Consider the following 17,818-nt stretch of genomic DNA (forward strand, 5'->3'; position numbering starts at 1 on the left):
TTAAAGTCAAATTGGGGTGTCCATGCTTGCTTGCTTCTTGCTCCTGAAGTCATCTTGCTATCATGTTATGAGAAAATGAAGGATTGGATGCCTTTTTACAATGGATTTATGGAATAATCATGAAATTATACTACTAAGGTTGACTGCACAATTGAGATTATAATTGGAGTGTTAAACAACTACAAACCCAAAATCACCAGAAGTGTCATGACTAGGTTAACCTAGGTTGACCTAGTCTAGACCATGTTGACCTAGGTTGACTTAGTCTAGACCAGGTTGACCTAGTTTAGAAGGTGTTAGTGAAAAGATTGTCCTCCAAGAAAATGTGTACAAATATAACCCTGAATGCCCAAGTGAGAAGACTAGTCAGCACCAACAGTTGGATAGGTTATCATTGGATTGATAACCTTCCTCTGAATTTTATCGAGTACAGCTCCCCATGTAAGATATACAATGAATTAATTATGAATGCTTTTAACCAAAAAGCACAAAATGATTTCAAACATCTACCTATAAACATAAAGTAGACGCGGAAAAACTAAACAACTGCAAGAAAATAAATGGAAAATGACACAAAGTCCATTCACCTTGACATGTTATCAAGGATGAAATCAAGAAACACATTTTCCATCTTCTTGAGAAAGTGCAGAAACAAAGCTATGAAGATGTCTTGCAATCATAATGTATACAAGAAACAACAACAGTAAAAGCATATTTTAGAGAAAACTAAAGTGACACAAAGATCACGATTAGTGGAAAGAGGATCGCTCAAACTCTAGGTTTTGATATACAATCAACTCATAACTCTCCTATTTTCTGACACACAGTTAAGAAAAAGAGAAAAGAAACCCTTGCTCTACTCCCTATAACTTTAACAAGAAAATGGGATAATTTTGAAAACCTCTCCTCTTGTTGAAGCCCACAGTCTGCAGTCCCAAAGAGAAAAGATGGAACCACTCTATAATGAGAAAAAATTCAATAAATAAGCCTCCTTCTCTTCTTTGATTTCCCTGAATAACTAATTCTTGAAAAGAATATTTATGACTTCCCCTTTTTCTCATCCCTTTATATAATTATAAACATTATCTTATATCTTTGCTAATACGAGGCCCCTATAATATATGCATGATGACAGGTGGCATATAATTTGAAAATGAGGATTTCATATTATAATGATTGCACTTGGAATGGTGATGTTCTTTCTTCCACTAAAGGGGGTTGCCACTTATCTCAATCTTTACTTTGAAGGATATCTATATCTCTCAATATCATCATCTTCCTTGCATGCACAAAATCTATACTTACCTACGTGGAAATGAACTGATGCCCCTCTAACCTTAATGAAATATTCTTCTTTTCAAGTTACTATGCTAATACCATAAACATGATCATCGTGACAACCAATAAACATGAGGCCACCAATCATTACTGGTGATTAAAATATTTCCCTTGGAAGTTCCAATTTTGTTAATTCATGACTACATAGGGGTTGCACATTCAAGTTTTGATTTTTATACTTGTCAACCACATCTATAGGAAACTTGTCAAGATTATAATTCTGCACTTCCTAACTTCACTGATGACACATTATTTATATAAGAGGAACATATCTGACCTCCATTGTAGAGTGTTCATGAATTGTACCATCTTCAAGTTTTTCAATGATCATCAAGCTATCAACAACTGGAATAACCATTCTTCCTCCTGACTTTAACTGATCAACTAGAGTTTTTGGTAGTTTTGTTGTTGCATCAACATGGATAGCATCATAGGGTATTGCATCCAGAAATCCCTTTTTCCCATCTACCACATGAATGGAGAGTGCCTCTTGTTAGTGTAGTTTTTTATTTTTCCTTTTTTGCTAGGTTTTTCCTACACTTTTTAATAATCTCGCTTAGGTTAATAAAGCATGTCTTATTAGGTGAATGGTTGTGAGGTGTCACCTTCCTACATGTGAGCATCCATTAGCTATCTTGGGAAGATACTTTGCTATCTTTAGTCCGATAGATGGTTGCTCCTCATTGGTTGGTGTTGACACCTCCTCCCTCTTCCTAGCCTATATAAGCATGCTACCTGGCTTGTATTTGCATCTCTTGTTTTTGCATCCTCTTAATGCTATTTTGCTTCCAGCATTTGCATTACTCTCTTGGAGACTAACTCTATGATGCTATTTTGATTTTGTATCATTTGCATTCATAGTTTAGACATTTACTCTTTGCACTAATTTTATGGGTTATTAATCTTTTCAGATTCTAACATGGTATCAGAGCTTTTCTATGTGCAAGAGTAGATTTTAGTTTCCTTATTTGAGAGATTCGGGGGGGGCAAATAAACTTTATTGTAGTTTTTTGAAAAATGAAGTATGCTCTTCTCTTGCATCTTTGGATGATCCTGAGAATCAGAAAAGTTTTGACAAAAACAGTTTTTCTCTGGGGTTTCAATCTCAAATCTGACAACCAACTTGAATATTTGGAGTTTTCAATCAGTTTTGCAGGTTCCAGCATGCCATTGATGGACTTAAGAAGCTGATCCAGCATTTGCATGCCATATTTTGGTTGCTGGGGTCGTTTTCTGATTTTTGGAGCCGTTTTTTACTGTTAAAGGCGTCTGATTTACACTACAGAAACATCTTCTGTTCATCAACAAGAAAAACGCTTTCTGGGTTTTGTTCGCAGCCTCGAAAAACCATCTGGGTATCATTTATATTTTGCATGCCAGTTGTATATTTTTCAGAATTGAGCATGCAAAGCTACAGCCATACCCCTCTCCGTTGGCAGCCGCAGATTTGAATGCAGTTTTCAAATGTCTTGTTCTTGCTCATACGGACTCCAATTTTGATGATTCTTATTATGAACTTGGCTATTTTTTTGTGCTCTATCCACTAGTGGAGTTATTTTTTGATTTTCATGCATGAATTCTTCAAAAATTGCAGATTCTCAGCCGTGACTGTGCACAGTTCTCATTTTGGAAACTTTGGAGGATCATAACTTTCTCATACGACCTCGTATCGAGGCGATTCTTTTTTTGAAAGTGCATAATTTTTCGAGTAGATCGCAGTGGTGCTATTTGTTTTATTGATTATTGTGCCCAATGTACACTCGATTTGTGTCACACTCTAAACCCTTCTATCCAAACGATTCCATGAGTTGGAATACTTGGATGCCGACTTAGAGCTCCCTATCCACGGAGTGCAAGGAGTTAGTATTTCAGCATGAAGGCTCTCAGCCAAGCCTTAGAGATACTCTTCTTGCTAGTAAACCATGCAATGGGAGGTTCCAAAGACAAGATGCAAGAATGCAAATGTCCCAAGGAGTTCCTCAAGAATGCAATGCAACTAAAAATTAAACTAGAATGAATATGAAAATTGCAGCTATTCTAAGCATGGATGAGAGTGTTACAATCCAAATATTAAGCTATGTGAGATAGATTATTGCAAAATAGAAGCTAAACTAACATGCAAATGAATCTAAGCTAAAATGCTATGGTATGAGAGAATGTAGACAAGAAATAGAAGTTCTCCACAAAGCTCCAAAGAAACCTATTAGAAAACCTGCAGCATAACAATGTTCAAAAGATGGATGGATTGAGGGGGAAAGCTCTCTCCCTTTTAAAGATGTATGGACGTTGGAGATCAAGATGAAGATGGTGGATGATCAACGGTGGAATTCGAAAATAGGAGTGATCCATGTGCACACACAAATCAACCAATAGAATATAAGTTGACTTGTCATATAAGACAAAAGTCACAAAGCCTTTTCTTTTAATTGCAAAATAGAAAAAAGACTTTATGTGTGCACTTTAAGTGGGTTAGAAGAATGGGGTCTTTTATTTAATTAAAAGGGGACATGTTCTTTTAATCAAATAATGAACTTAGGATAGCATAGTCAAACTATAGGTTATAATCAAATAAATTGATTATTAGCAATTTGGCTTAGGTAAATGATTAAATTAATTTAGCCAAAATGTTGAAAAGGGGGCTAATAGTCTAGATGACCATTTTTAGGTGATTACATTTGCCCCTCTTTGACTAATGTGTGATCGATCTGGGAACACATTATGTCAAAGAAAATCGAAGCCAAGTAGGCGATGATAGATATAGATGTCTAATTTCGAAGAGTGAAATGCAGAAATAGATAGCAAGTCCTAAATGCACAGCCTGATAGCAATAGTACTGAACACTAGGAAGAGATGATGTTAGAATTCAAGAAGAATACTAACACTTAGAAAAGCAGATAGAGTGAGAGCAAGTGAGAAGATCAAACAAATGCTCCTAAGCAGTGATAGAGTATTTCTGCCCCCTCGGGATCGAAATTGAAATGAGGTAAGGGGATGCAAAAACTGGCTAGAAATGAGAAAATTAGAATATAGCAATGTCCAAGATGACAGATAGATGATTAGAACCCAAGAATGACTATATAAAAAAAATTGATAAAATGCCCCAGTTTGACTAGAGTTGACCTTGAAGGATATAGCATAAAAATAAGGTCGAAATGAGTAGAAAGGTGATTTTAGACATGAAATAGTGAATTTAAGTAGATATGAAGTATGGAAATGATGAAGACATGAAGAAATGAAGATGCCCTAGTGATGATTCGGAGATTAGACCTCAAAAGGTCAGCTAACTGCTTAGAAGAAAGTAGAATTTTAAAAGACAATTTTGACCATCAAGATGAACTCGAATTTGGATTTCGATCCCGAAAATGAATCTAGGACGTCAAAATTATTTAAGAGGTCAAAACTTTATATAATGTGATGATAAGATAGAAAAGAGATGAAGTGAAAGATTAAGAAGGTGAAAAGACATGAACAAGAAGAAAATAAAGAAATATATGAAAGGAGTTAGTTGATATGTCCACAAAAAGATGAAGAGAGAGCTCTCCCCATATGCAAGAATGCAAGACTAAGCTAGAAAATGAACCTAAAATGCAAGCTAATATGCAAAGTGGTTTACCAGCAAGAAGTGTATAACATTTAGACTCTTAATTTCATCATTGAGCATTTATTAGGGACATCATGAGATCATACAACCATCACTAGTATAACTATGAGGATATGAATATGATCGATATTAGATAGGTATGTGGAAATCCAATCTAAGCATCAGAGACATGTAAGTCAAGATAACTACACGATTAGATTCCCTAAGTTTAATATAGCAAGATTACACCTGTATCAAGGCATAAGCGCCAGGATAAACCCTGAGTGCGATCTTGCAAAACAATCAAGGATGATAAATTTATAAGTCAAAGTGTTGAATAGGACAAGCATGAATGCTTACAACACTATAGACAAACAAAAGTATACCCACAAGCAGAAATCAAGAAAATATGTCCCATGCCCCCAGTCTTCTAGTCAATGACATCCTTGAAAGACTATTAGGGAGGGAATACATGGCAAAGAAATCATCATAGACAGCACACAAAGTAGATAAATGTCAGCATAGCTCAGTCATTTAAGTGTTAAAGTGCGTGTGTGTAAGTCACTTGGCCATTTCTTCTAGACTTGATTCTGATAGTGAGATATCGCGACATCGAAGACCGTAGGTAAACTATCTGTAAAGTGTTAAAAAAACACTTGATGTCAAAGTGGGGGAAGTGTTGAGAAACACTATTTTGTGAGTTGTCAAAGAAACCCTAATGCACAAGAATACCTCAATAGGCTAAGTAGCTATGCCCCAAGATGAGGACAAGAAACAATTCCAAGCCAGGAAATGTGTAGCGAAGTGGATGATTGAGACTGATAGACATAGGTGCAAGGGTTTCAAGTAGCGCCTGTTTCCAGGTTTTCACCACATTGATAGATTTTTTATTTTTTATTTTTTTTTATTTTTTTTTGGTGATACATCAAAGTGAGGTTTTCACTAAGATGATCATTTTTTCAGGACATTTTTTGATTTTTAGGATTTTTTTCAAGATCATATATGATTTTTTTTTTGGAATTTTTTAGAAGGTTTTAGATATCACTAGTTCTCAAGCAAGATCACATCATTTTCTCCCAATGTCTAGCAAGGTATAGGATATGATGGAGCAATGAGCCAATGGATAAGCAAAGATGGATGAAAAAAGAGTATGAAGCAAGTGAAAGTGATCCTCAAGGAATGACTCCTCAAGATTACCCAAGCTAGGGAAAGAGGTGAAATGGTCATATGAAGCATATTCTGGATAAACAATGGAAGTAATGAGAAAGATAGCATGTAGGATAAGCAATAAGCCAACAAGTGAGATAGCATGAAGCATGTAGTCCAAAAGAGTAGCCATGTCAAGAGACCTATGAGAACCATGTTTCATTTATTATGATCAAGACCAAGGGGTCAACTAGATAGGATAGCGATGGGATAGAGCAATAAAAATAAAGCTCAAGATAGAGGCTATGAGGGAATGAGAAGGCACAAATAGAGAATCTCATGGATAAGATAACCAATATGCAAAGATAACTCAACATTTTCAAGATCAAAGAGAGAAGAGCGGATAGATGGATGGTGAAAGAATTACGCATGATGCTTGTTTGCCAAGTTTTCATCATGGTACTTATCCAAGGTGCCACAAGAAGTAGTTTTCACCAAGGCACATTTTCATTTTTTCTTTTTCTTTTTTTCTTTTTCTTTTTTGAATTTTTAGAAAGAGTTGAAGCTATTTGAATGTAGATAATGCTCCTATAGAAAAGATAAGTCATGATAAGCCAAGACCATAGAAAGGTATGCTCAAAGATGTTGATAGGGTGATGAAAGGGAAATGGTAGTAGGAAGAATATATGGAGGATAATAGTTCATGTATAGAAAGTAAGTGTAAGCTTTAGAGGATTTCATGTGGGTAGCTAAAATATTGGACAAGATCAACATTGACACACACCTTGAAGGGTATTGGAACAATGGAGGAATCATGGATGAAGTAGCTTGAGGTTTAGATGCATGAGGTGGTAGAAGAGATTTGGAAAAAGTTGGAGTGGAAGGCTTTGGAATATTTTTAGGAAGATTTTTGGAAGAAGATGGAATGGAAGCCTTTGAAAGTTTGAATATCAACTTTGAAGTATTTTCAATCTTCAAGTCTTTTAAAAGAGACTTGGGAATCCATATAGCTTTAGATTTTCCTTGTTCTTTGGGTGCTTGAGATTGCATTTCCTCAATGATGGATTTAGGAACCCACATTTGCTTTGATTTAGCTCTCTTAACAGTGGACCTTTGTAGTCTCTTTTGTGCATTTTCCTTCTTAGCATTCATATGTCGATTAGATGGGACATAGTGATCTTTCTTTTTCAATGGATTCTTATGTTTATTCTCACTTCCAAAGAACTTGGGATTTGTGGATGAATAAGGCTGATATGACTGGTTTAGGTGGATAGATGGGTGAAAAGTCATCAAGGATGAGTGTCTTTGTTGATCTTGAGGTATGACGAGAGAGCTAGGAGTGGAAAATGTAGGAGATGATGGAACATAAGGTCCCAATATAGATGGAAGGTTTGAAGGCTTTAGCTTTGATGGATAAGGACCAAGGATAGACTTAGGAGATGCAAATGGATAGTGAAAAGGGACATCAACATCTTTAGAGTGAGCAACGTGGTCAAAGCCATCAATAGACTCATGAGTAGCTTTTACAGGAGCAACATTTTTAATAGGAGCACTTGAAGCTTGAGTAAAATTTTGAAGTGGATATGGAGAAGTAGAACACGAGGGGACACTTTGATCTTGACAAGTAGCTTTGGATAGCATAGGAAGAGAACTTTTCTCATAATTTTCAGTAAGCTCAAGGGAGATAGTGGAAGTGGTATCTTCATCAAACTTAGGAGGTCGACAAGATATAGGATATGGAGGGGAAAAATCTTGAAAGAGATGAAAGGGTGCTTGATCTTGATCTTTCTTGACATTTATAGTTTTTTCTTTTTGAGAGTCCTCTTGACACGGAGCCACTTCTAAGGACAAGGGAGAATGAAGAGTGAATGGAGTGTTGCTTGGATTAGGTATAGTAGTGCATGAAGGTTGAGGATGTTTAGGATTAGTAGCATGGAAAAGGTTTGCAGCCAAGTGAAGGTTAGCTTGAGTTTCTTTTAGAGGTAGCCCTTGAGGATACACGTAGTCAATGTGGAAAGCATTAGGTTCTTTATTTGATGGAGGCATGTTTGAAAGCTTTGAGGTGTTGGGAGATGCATGAGTTTTGGAAGAAGTGGAAGATGTAATGAAGCCACTACTAGACATAGGTTCATCAATGTAATCTTGCTCAAGAGAAGTATCTTCACCACATGAGTCACTAGAGGTTCCAAGATCAACAATCTCATCATCAATGAGATCTTGGATTTTATGTTTAAGCTCTATACAATCAGAAGTAGCATGGTCATTAGATTGATGATAAGCACAATAAGCATCCAAGAAAGGATTTCCATAGGAGCTAGACTTAGGCAACATGATGAGCTTAGTTTCAAGAAGTGTTTGCAAAATGTCATCATAAGAATGTTCCAAAGGAGTAAAAGTCCTCTGAAAAATATGTCTAGGATCTTCTTTTTGTTTCTCAAGTGAATAGCATTCATTCATGTCTTCATCATTATCTTCGTCAAAGATAGGTCCATCATGAAATTTTGGCATAGGCTCAAGTGCTTGTTCTCTACAAAGGTCTTTAGATCTAGAAGATGAAGACATTTGATGTCTTGAAGTAGAGCATGTAGACTTAGAAGAAGAGGATGACTTCAAAGAAGGTGACTCACATGCATGTAAAGACCTTAAGGAAGATTCATGTAATGATGCAATCTTCTCCTCTAACCTTTTCTCAAGTTTAGACTTCATTTCTATCATGCACTTAGAGAGATGAAGGTAAGAAAGATCATTTGTCTCTTCTAGTTCTTTGTATTGTGCATATAGATCTTGAAACTCTTTAGTGACATGGAGGATATCATGATCATCTAGATTTGGCCTAGATTTGATAGCACAAGCTTTGAATGCCATAGTTTTAGATGCAAAGCCAAGCATAAAAGAGCTTAGAAGATAACTTGATTTTGAAACTATAGGAGGTAGAGTGTTCACTTGCCAAGATAGTAGAGAGAGATTAAAGTGACTTGTCAAACAATATGTCCAAGAAACTTACGACATGAATGACTCAAGTCAATAGCTAGGCAAGATGCCCAAATAGCCAAATAGATAGAGCAAGCAGGGTGACAAGTGAACAACTCTCCAACCCAAGAGTGTAGTCAAGAAATCAACGTAACCGTTTTAGCAAAAGGATAACTAGCAAGCATGCATAGACCATGAAGACAAAAATACCAAGAGCACTAAGACCAAAGAACCACTTTAAGCATGTTCAAAAACTAGAGACATAGCAAATCAAAGTCAAATGATGAGACTCCCCTTAGCAAGCAACACAAGAAAATGTTTGCATTTGATGTTTTGACTTGGTTGACAAAGATTGACAATAGTTGATAGCATAACAAGTTTGATGTTCAAAAACAATTTCTTTCCAAGCAAGATAGTGACACATGGAGTAGTCTTCAAACAATCAAGCAAGGGACAAAGCAACCTTGCATGATATAAGCATATCTGAGGTCTCAAAAGAATTCCCTAGAATTATCGTCATGTGTATGTTCAAAAGATTTTCACAGGTATACCACATTCGAGAACACATCAAGCAATATCTACCTAGAAGTCATGGTTCATTACTCAACAACTTGGCCCACACTTGATGCTCCTTTGCCTCACACCAAGTGGTTTCCCACAAGAGATATTGGCTTTTTCATGGAAGTGCCATAAGCACAACCAAGGGAACACATATGGTGAGTGTAAAATCTTGGGGTGATCCGGGTAGTCCACTAGGATCGATCCTTGCACCAAAAAGTTGAGCGGCTAAAAAAAAAGGTAGTTACTAACTTAGAGTTTTTAGATCGGGCTTCCGTTCATAGTGTTCCTCTTGCTCCCAATTACGGGACACCTCACCTTGCGATGAGTAACCGATCTCGCGATCACAAGAGTACCTTAAGCATTCTTGCCTAGTGATCTCCCTATGGTCGAAATCCCATAAGCGATCACACTAGGCGAAGACAAACACTATGTCTACCAAAGTTTTGTGTCCTTGATAGCCTTGAGTTTATAGTGGGTTGGAAGAGCCAGGTAATCGGCTTGTTCCCACTTGGGTCGTTCCTCTTAGGTTGTCCGAGAGCAGGCCCTCTAAAGGATTCTAACTACACAAAGTGGATCAAATTTTGGAAGTCAAGATTTCTGGTTCACCACAAGGGTGAAGAGCATACTCTCCTATTCCAATCATTTTCTCCCAAACACGCCAGAAAGATTCAGTTACCCCTTGCTTTTGAAACCAAATGGCAAGTCAAGATTTCTGATTCACCACAAGGGTGAAGAGCATACTCTCCTATTACCAAAAGACTCCAATCACAAGTTTTATGTGCCTATGAAAAATGAACAATTATTCAATGCCACACATGAAAACAAAAAAAAACAAGAAATTTGGGTTTTTATGCTTTGGGCAGCCCTGCAAACAATCGTTAGTAGCCCTTGTGCATTTGAAGCTTTGACATGCGTTCTTTTTATGCAATGTTTCAATTTTTTTCACAAGGATGGCAACCTGAAATCACAACTTGTTAGCAACAAAAGTTAGTGTGAAATAACATAAAAATCTGCAATAAAAAGTGGTGAGTTGCTTCAAAAATCTAATTTATCCTCCAACCAAGTACATGCAAAGAAAGTGCAAGTTAATCACAAATGCTTTCATTTTAACTCTTCGGTTTTGACCTAGTCAACAAGATTGGACTTTTTTGCTATGATTTCGTATCCAAAAATGAAAATGAAAAAAAGAGACCCCTGTTAAAAATCAGAGAGCTTTCCAAAAATGCAAGAAATTTTAAAAAATATTTTCATTTACTCCCTAGAGATTGATTTTGTCAAAACAGGCCAAATTTATCAAATCGAATTTTTTATCCTTAATACGATCTCAGAATTCAAAACACAAAGAGAGAACCCCCATTAGAATTGAAAAACCTTTCTGAAAATGTAAGTTTTTTTAAAAAAATCGCTGATTTGCGATCAGAAACGACTTTTTATGAAAAACAAAGAAAAACTCACAACTCCCGAAAATCACGTCAAAATGCTCTACAAATCAGAGTGAGACATTTTGAGCATATATCCAACCTGCAAAAAAAATTTCAGAACCAAACTCCAAGCGGTTTAAAAGATATGATCAAATCTTTAAACCAACTAAGTTTTTGGCCTTCAAACCAATTTACTTATGGCTTGGCCTTAAAATCAAAGTGATAATTCTACAAAAGCATTTGATTAGACCCAATATGCTGCTGTAAAAAAAACTAGAGATAAGAAATGAAAGCAAATGGAGCTAAAAATTTGATTCAAGCCCCACGGTGGGCGCCAAAAATGTACACTCGAAAGTGTCCCACTCTAAACCCTTCTATCCAAACGATTCCATGAGTTTGGAATGTTCGGATGCCGGCTTAGAGCTCCCTATCCACAAAGTGCAAGAGAGTGTATTTCAAGTTCAAGGGCTCTCAGATGAGCCTTAGAGATACTCTTCTTGCTAGTAAACCATGCAATGGGAGGTTCCAAAGACAAGATGCAAGAATGCAAATGTCCCAAGGAGTTCCTCAAGGATGCAATGCAAATGAAGATTAAGCTAAGATGAGAATGCAAAATGGAGCTTTGCTAAAATATGAATGAGAGTGTTACAATCCAAATATTAAGCTATGTGAGATAGATTATTGCAAAATAGAAGCTAAACTAACATGCAAATGAATCTAAGCTAAAATGCTATGGTATGAGAGAATGTAGACAAGAAATAGAAGTTCTCCACAAAGCTCCAAAGAAACCTATTAGAAAACCTGCAGCATAACAATGTTCAAAAGATGGATGGATTGAGGGGGAAAGCTCTCTCCCTTTTAAAGATGTATGGACGGTGGAGATCAAGATGAAGATGGTGGATGATCAACGGTGGAATTCGAAAATAGGAGTGATCCATGTGCACACACAAATCAACCAATAGAATATAAGTTGACTTGTCATATAAGACAAAAGTCACAAAGCCTTTTCTTTTAATTGCAAAATAGAAAAAAGACTTTATGTGTGCACTTTAAGTGGGTTAGAAGAATGGGGTCTTTTATTTAATTAAAAGGGGACATGTTCTTTTAATCAAATAATGAACTTAGGATAGCATAGTCAAACTATAGGTTATAATCAAATAAATTGATTATTAGCAATTTGGCTTAGGTAAGTGATTAAATTAATTTAGCCAAAATGTTGAAAAGGGGGCTAATAGTCTAGATGACCATTTTTAGGTGATTACACCCAAGTTTCACTTTTAGCATATGCTTTTCATGAGGATTTGTAATGCATTGAAATCAAGACCACTAAGTATCTCTTTCTAGTGGTAGTTGTAAATGCACTAAAATAAAGTTCCAAATCATATTTCTTTGGGGGGGGGGGGGTTCTTTGATTGAGTAAAAAGGGGGAGGGGGCATTGTCGTGGCTGGGTTCTCTTCTTTTTAGCATTTCTTCGTCATGGAACAGACAAATATACCCATCCTAACTCCATACAATTACTTTGAGTGGAAATCATGCATGAGAATTCACTTAAAGAAAGCTGGATTAAATAGGATAACTATGGGACTTGAAACTGAACCTGCTAAAGATGAAGATAAGCCTAAGTGGTTTAACAAATGTGATGAGGCATTTGGAACATTGTTTTTGTCTGTTTCTCCTGACTTGCTATTTCACATTGAGTCTTTGGATACACCAAATGAAGTATGGACAAAGCTAGAAACACTATTTGGCACACAAGATTCAATGAGGGGTCATATGTTGGAAAATGAATTAATTAGTTTGAGCCCAGGCAATTTCAACACAATCCAAGATTTCTTCACCAAATTGAAATCACTAAGGCTGCAGTTAAAACAATGTGGAATTGAAAAGAAAGATGAACAACTGATTCTCAGTATTCTCTCTAAGCTAAGTTCAGAATATTCTGTGTTTGTCTCTACCTTCTATGCTACTAAGGGTGCACTTGGTACTCAATTCACCATGCCATCTCTAGATGATTTTTCTGTCAACCTCACTCGAGAATAGGACAAGCTAATCCAGATGGGCATTCTTAAGTCCTCTAAGTCACATGCCTTGGCTGCCAACCAAGGCACAAAAGAACAAGGACAAAGTAGTAACAACAATAGTAAGGACAAGAAACAAAAGAATAGCGAGGAGAAGAAGGATCAGATGCTGGTTTCTTCAAAAGAAACTATTGATACACCATATTCCAAGGGTGATAAGCCTAAGAAAGAAAAGGTCAAATGTGCCTATTGTAAAAGACCTGGTCATGATGAACATAAATGTTTGCAGAAACAACTTGATCACTTAACATACATTCTTGAGAAGAATAATATCAGTGTTCCTGAGTCTATCAAACAAAGTTCTAATGAAGGGTCTAACAAAGGCAAAAGAAAACAACAAGGGGAAAGGAAAGGGCAAATCTCTTGTTGCAGTTGCTTCCTCACCATCCACTTGGGTTCTTGATTCGTGTGCTTCACACCACATGGCTTCATCTAAGGAAGAACTTGCATCCTTAGAGCCATGTACTATGCCTTCTATTTTGATGGGTGATGACACTCCTATTGAGGTGTGTGGGAGAGGGTCTGTTGATGTGGGGGATGGAACATTCCATGATGTTCTTTGTGTACCCTCATTATCAACTAATCTCCTATCAATATACCAAATCACTCACACAGGTTTAGGCAAGCGGGTTGAGATTCAATGGAGATACGTGAGTTGCATAGTGATTCTGTAGTTGCAGTTGGGAGAGCAGATCATCAGTCACGGCTCTATCTATTTTCTCACTTTGTTCCTGATCCTCCTTCATCTGTTTTGCTCACTCACTCTAATGATGTGAGTAAATTATGGCATGAGCAGTTTGGCCATCTTAACTTCCGCTATTTGCATCAGCTCAACCAGCAGAGCATGGTCACAGGGTTGCCTTCGGTTCAATTCTCAGGAGGTGTTTGCCAAGGTTGCATTCTTGGTAAGCATCCTAAGGAAAATTTTGACAAAAGTAAGGCATGGAGAGCTTCACAGATACTAGAGTTAGTTCACAGTGATTTGGCTGGTCCATTTCAACATCCTTCTTTTAGCAGGGCCCGATATGTCCTCACATTCATTGATGACCTTTCTTGATATACATGGGTGTACTTTCTCAAACAGAAGTCAGAGGTATTTGACCATTTTCAAGACTTCAAAAATTTTGTAGAAAAGCAATCTGGGAAAGCCATCAAGATTTTGCGCACAGACAATGGTGGTGAGTATGTCAACCATCGGTTTGAAAGATTTTGCACTTCAGAGGGGATTGATTTACAGCATTCAGTTCCATACAATCCTCAGCAAAATGGTGTTGTAGAACGGAAGAATAGATCCTTGAAGGAAATGGCAAACTGTATGATTCACTCTAGATCTCTTGCACCACAGTATTGGGCAGAAGCCATTAATTGTGCTTGTTATATCCAGAACCGTGTTCCTCACTGAGCCTTGAAGGGAGTTACTCCTTTTGAAGCTTGGAGCGGTCGAAAATCATCAGTTAAGCACTTTCGAGTTTTTGGCTCCCCTGCATGGGCCCACATTCCTACAGAGAAACGTAAGGCCTTGGATCCGCAAAGCAGACCTTGCATATTTGTAGGTTATCCTGATGGTGTGAAGGGTTATCGGTTGCTCCACCCTACTACACATGAGTTATTCATTGAGAGGAGTGTTCAGTTTGAGGAGGGATCTTCAAGCTCACTTTCTATCACTTCTCCAACTTCTACCTTGACATTAGAGTCACTTGGAATACATGACAGTTCTTCTGATGAGTCAGATTCACCTGAACAATCTTCTACCTCTACTTCTGATGCAGAAAGTGATTCAGAGAACTCACCTCCTTCCTCTCCTAGTCATCATTCAGAGGTTAATGATTCCCCTCCAGATTCTCCATCTTCTTGCCCACTTTGGGCTAGACAGACCTTGCAGTCTACAGGTGATTGGGTTGGGGATCCATCACACACCAGGCGAACTCGTTCACAATTCCAGGATGCTCCACATGTCTTCATTGCTACTGCCTCAGATCCACAGTCCTTTCATGAGGCTTCTGGTATTTCTGAGTGGGATACAGCTATGCAGGAAGAGTATAGTTCCTTGATGAGGAACCACACTTGGGATCTTGTCCCTCTTCCTAAAGGAAGAAAACTTGTTCGATGTAAGTGGATCTATCGGACAAAATTTGCAGCAGATGGGTCAGTTGACAAACACAAGGCTCGCTTGGTTGCCAAAGGATTCTCCCAGGTTCCGGGGATTGACTACTCTAAGACTTTTGCGCCAGTTGCCCGAATGAATTCCATTCGAATTGTTCTTGCCATTGCTGCAGCTAATCATTGGGAAGTACATCAGATGGATGTGAAGAGTGCTTTTCTTCATGGTGACCTTCATGAGGAGATCTACATGGAGCAGCCACAGGGCTTCCTTCAGGATTCTTCACTTGTGTGTCATCTTCGAAAGTCTCTCTATGGCCTCAAACAGGCTCCTCGGGCCTGGTATGCCAAGATGGACTCCTTCCTTCTATTAGTTGGGTTCACTCGGTGCCATTCTGATCCTAATGTGTACATTTTGCAACAGGGTGATTCACTTCTATTTTTGGTTTTGTATGTTGATGACTTGCTGATCACAGGAAGTTCTTCACCCACCATTAAGGCTGTCAAAGTGGCCCTTCAGGACAGTTTTTTGATGACTGACTTGGGCTTGTTGCATTACTTTCTCGGGATTGAGATCCTTCAGTCTCCTTCTGGGATCACCATCACACAATCCAAGTATGCTCTAGATTTACTCTCGAGGTTTCATATGACTGACTATAAGCCTGCTCCGACTCCCTTCCTTTCTAGAGTCAAACTTGAGGCTCAATGTTCTTCTCCACTTGTTGATGGCACTTTGTACCGCCAACTTGTTGGGAGTCTCATTTATCTGACTCATACGAGACCTGACATCTCCTATGCTGTAGGCATGGTCTCTCGATTCATGCAGGAGCCCCATGAGTTACACTGGAAAGCAGCCAAGCGGATCCTTCACTACATTCAGGGTTCTCATAGTTGTGAGATTCACTATGCACTAGGTATTGAGCTTGATTTGGTGGGCTACACAGATTCAGATTGGGCAGGTGATTCTGAGGATCGCAAGTCTACTTCAGGGTATAGCTTCTCACTTGGGTCAGGTCCTGTTTGTTGGTCGAGTAAAAAGCAGTCTGCTATTGCTTTGTCTTCTACTGAGGCTGAGTATCGGGGGGCTGTAAATGCTTCCACTAAGGCCATTTGGATTCAACATCTTCTCACTGAGTTTGGTATCCAGATCAGATGGCCATCAGTCATATTTTGTGACAACCAGAGTGCCATTCAGATCTCACGGAATCCAGTTCATCATCAATGGACCAAACACATAGAGGTCCACATGCACTACATCCGGGAGCTCATCCATGGTCATGTCCTTGACCTTCGCTATTGTCCGACTTCCGAGCAAGTTGCTGATATCTTCACCAAACCCTTCACTGAGAGCAAGTTCCTTCATTTGCGAGCTTTACTGGGGGTGCGGGATGCTTCATCTTTTGGGGGGGCCTCTTCCTCTCACTCAGAGTCCTGACTTTTTTGTGCGGGGGTTTCTTTTCTCTCTCTCTTTTGAGAAATCTTATGTACATGGGTACCTCATCAGGCTTGACTTGCCGGGACCCATTTCTACATCCACCTAAGCTTCGCTTATGGGGGGGTGTTAGTGTAGTTTTTTATTTTTCCCTTTTTGCTAGGTTTTTCCTACACTTTTTAATAATCTCGCTTAGGTTAATAAAGCATGTCTTATTAGGTGAATGGTTGTGAGGTGTCACCTTCCTACATGTGAGCATCCATTAGCTATCTTGGGAAGATACTTTGCTATCTTTAGTCTGATAGATGGTTGCTCCTCATTGGTTGGTGTTGACACCTCCTCCCTCTTCCTAGCCTATATAAGCATGCTACCTGGCTTGTATTTGCATCTCTTGTTTTTGCATCCTCTTAATGCTATTTTGCTTCCAGCATTTGCATTACTCTCTTGGAGACTAAATCTATGATGCTATTTTGATTTTGTATCATTTGCATTCATAGTTTAGACATTTACTCTTTGCACTAGTTTTCTGGGTTATTAATCTTTTCAGATTCTAACACCTCTTTCTCTAACAAACGAGTAGCAGGTCCCTTCTTTATTGAACCAACTGATCTTTTTTTACAAGCTGAGGAATGTGTTCAACTCCTACAATTCTTCCATTTTATCCAACCATCAAATAAAAAATAGCTAAAAAGTATCCATAACCAGAGCCAACCTCAAGTACAGACATGCTCGGCTTCAAGTGATCCATCAAATAATCAAGACAGTAAGCACACATATGAGGAGTAGATATAGTTGCACTGTAATCTTTGGGCTGCGTCTGAGTCAACATATTTGCATATGGTGGATTTTAATTTAAAATCGAGTTTCACCCATCCTACAGATTTCATTTCCTAGCCATCCTCTTAAATATAATTGGTGTTCTACACATACACCTACAAGAAGCCAATTATGAAGATTCGTAGATTGTGTGAAAACTCAATCAAATCTTGTGCTAATAGGATGGAGTGCTAGGGACCCATGCAATGAATATACAAAGCTTTTTAGGCTCTTGAACAATTTCAATATTTCGGCCAGATTATGGCACTTGTCATGCAACTCACATACACTGTCCACATCTCCCTCTACTTTTTAAGATAAATTTCTTTAGCAAAGCTGAGCCCGATTAATTAAAGTCAAGATGCCTAGATTTTG

At 38.0% G+C, this 17,818-nt stretch overlaps 1 pseudogene; it reads right to left on the reverse strand.

Moving 5' to 3' along the window:
- Positions 1-1,591: 1,591 nt before the first annotated feature.
- LOC149552595 (protein-L-isoaspartate O-methyltransferase 2 pseudogene) lies at positions 1,592-17,456 on the reverse strand (annotated as a pseudogene).
- Positions 17,457-17,818: the final 362 nt, after the last annotated feature.

Source organism: Cupressus sempervirens, chromosome 6 (genome assembly GCF_028749045.1).
Source record: "Cupressus sempervirens isolate cs-2001-9-10 chromosome 6, ASM2874904v1, whole genome shotgun sequence".
Classification (NCBI taxonomy): domain Eukaryota; kingdom Viridiplantae; phylum Streptophyta; class Pinopsida; order Cupressales; family Cupressaceae; genus Cupressus; species Cupressus sempervirens.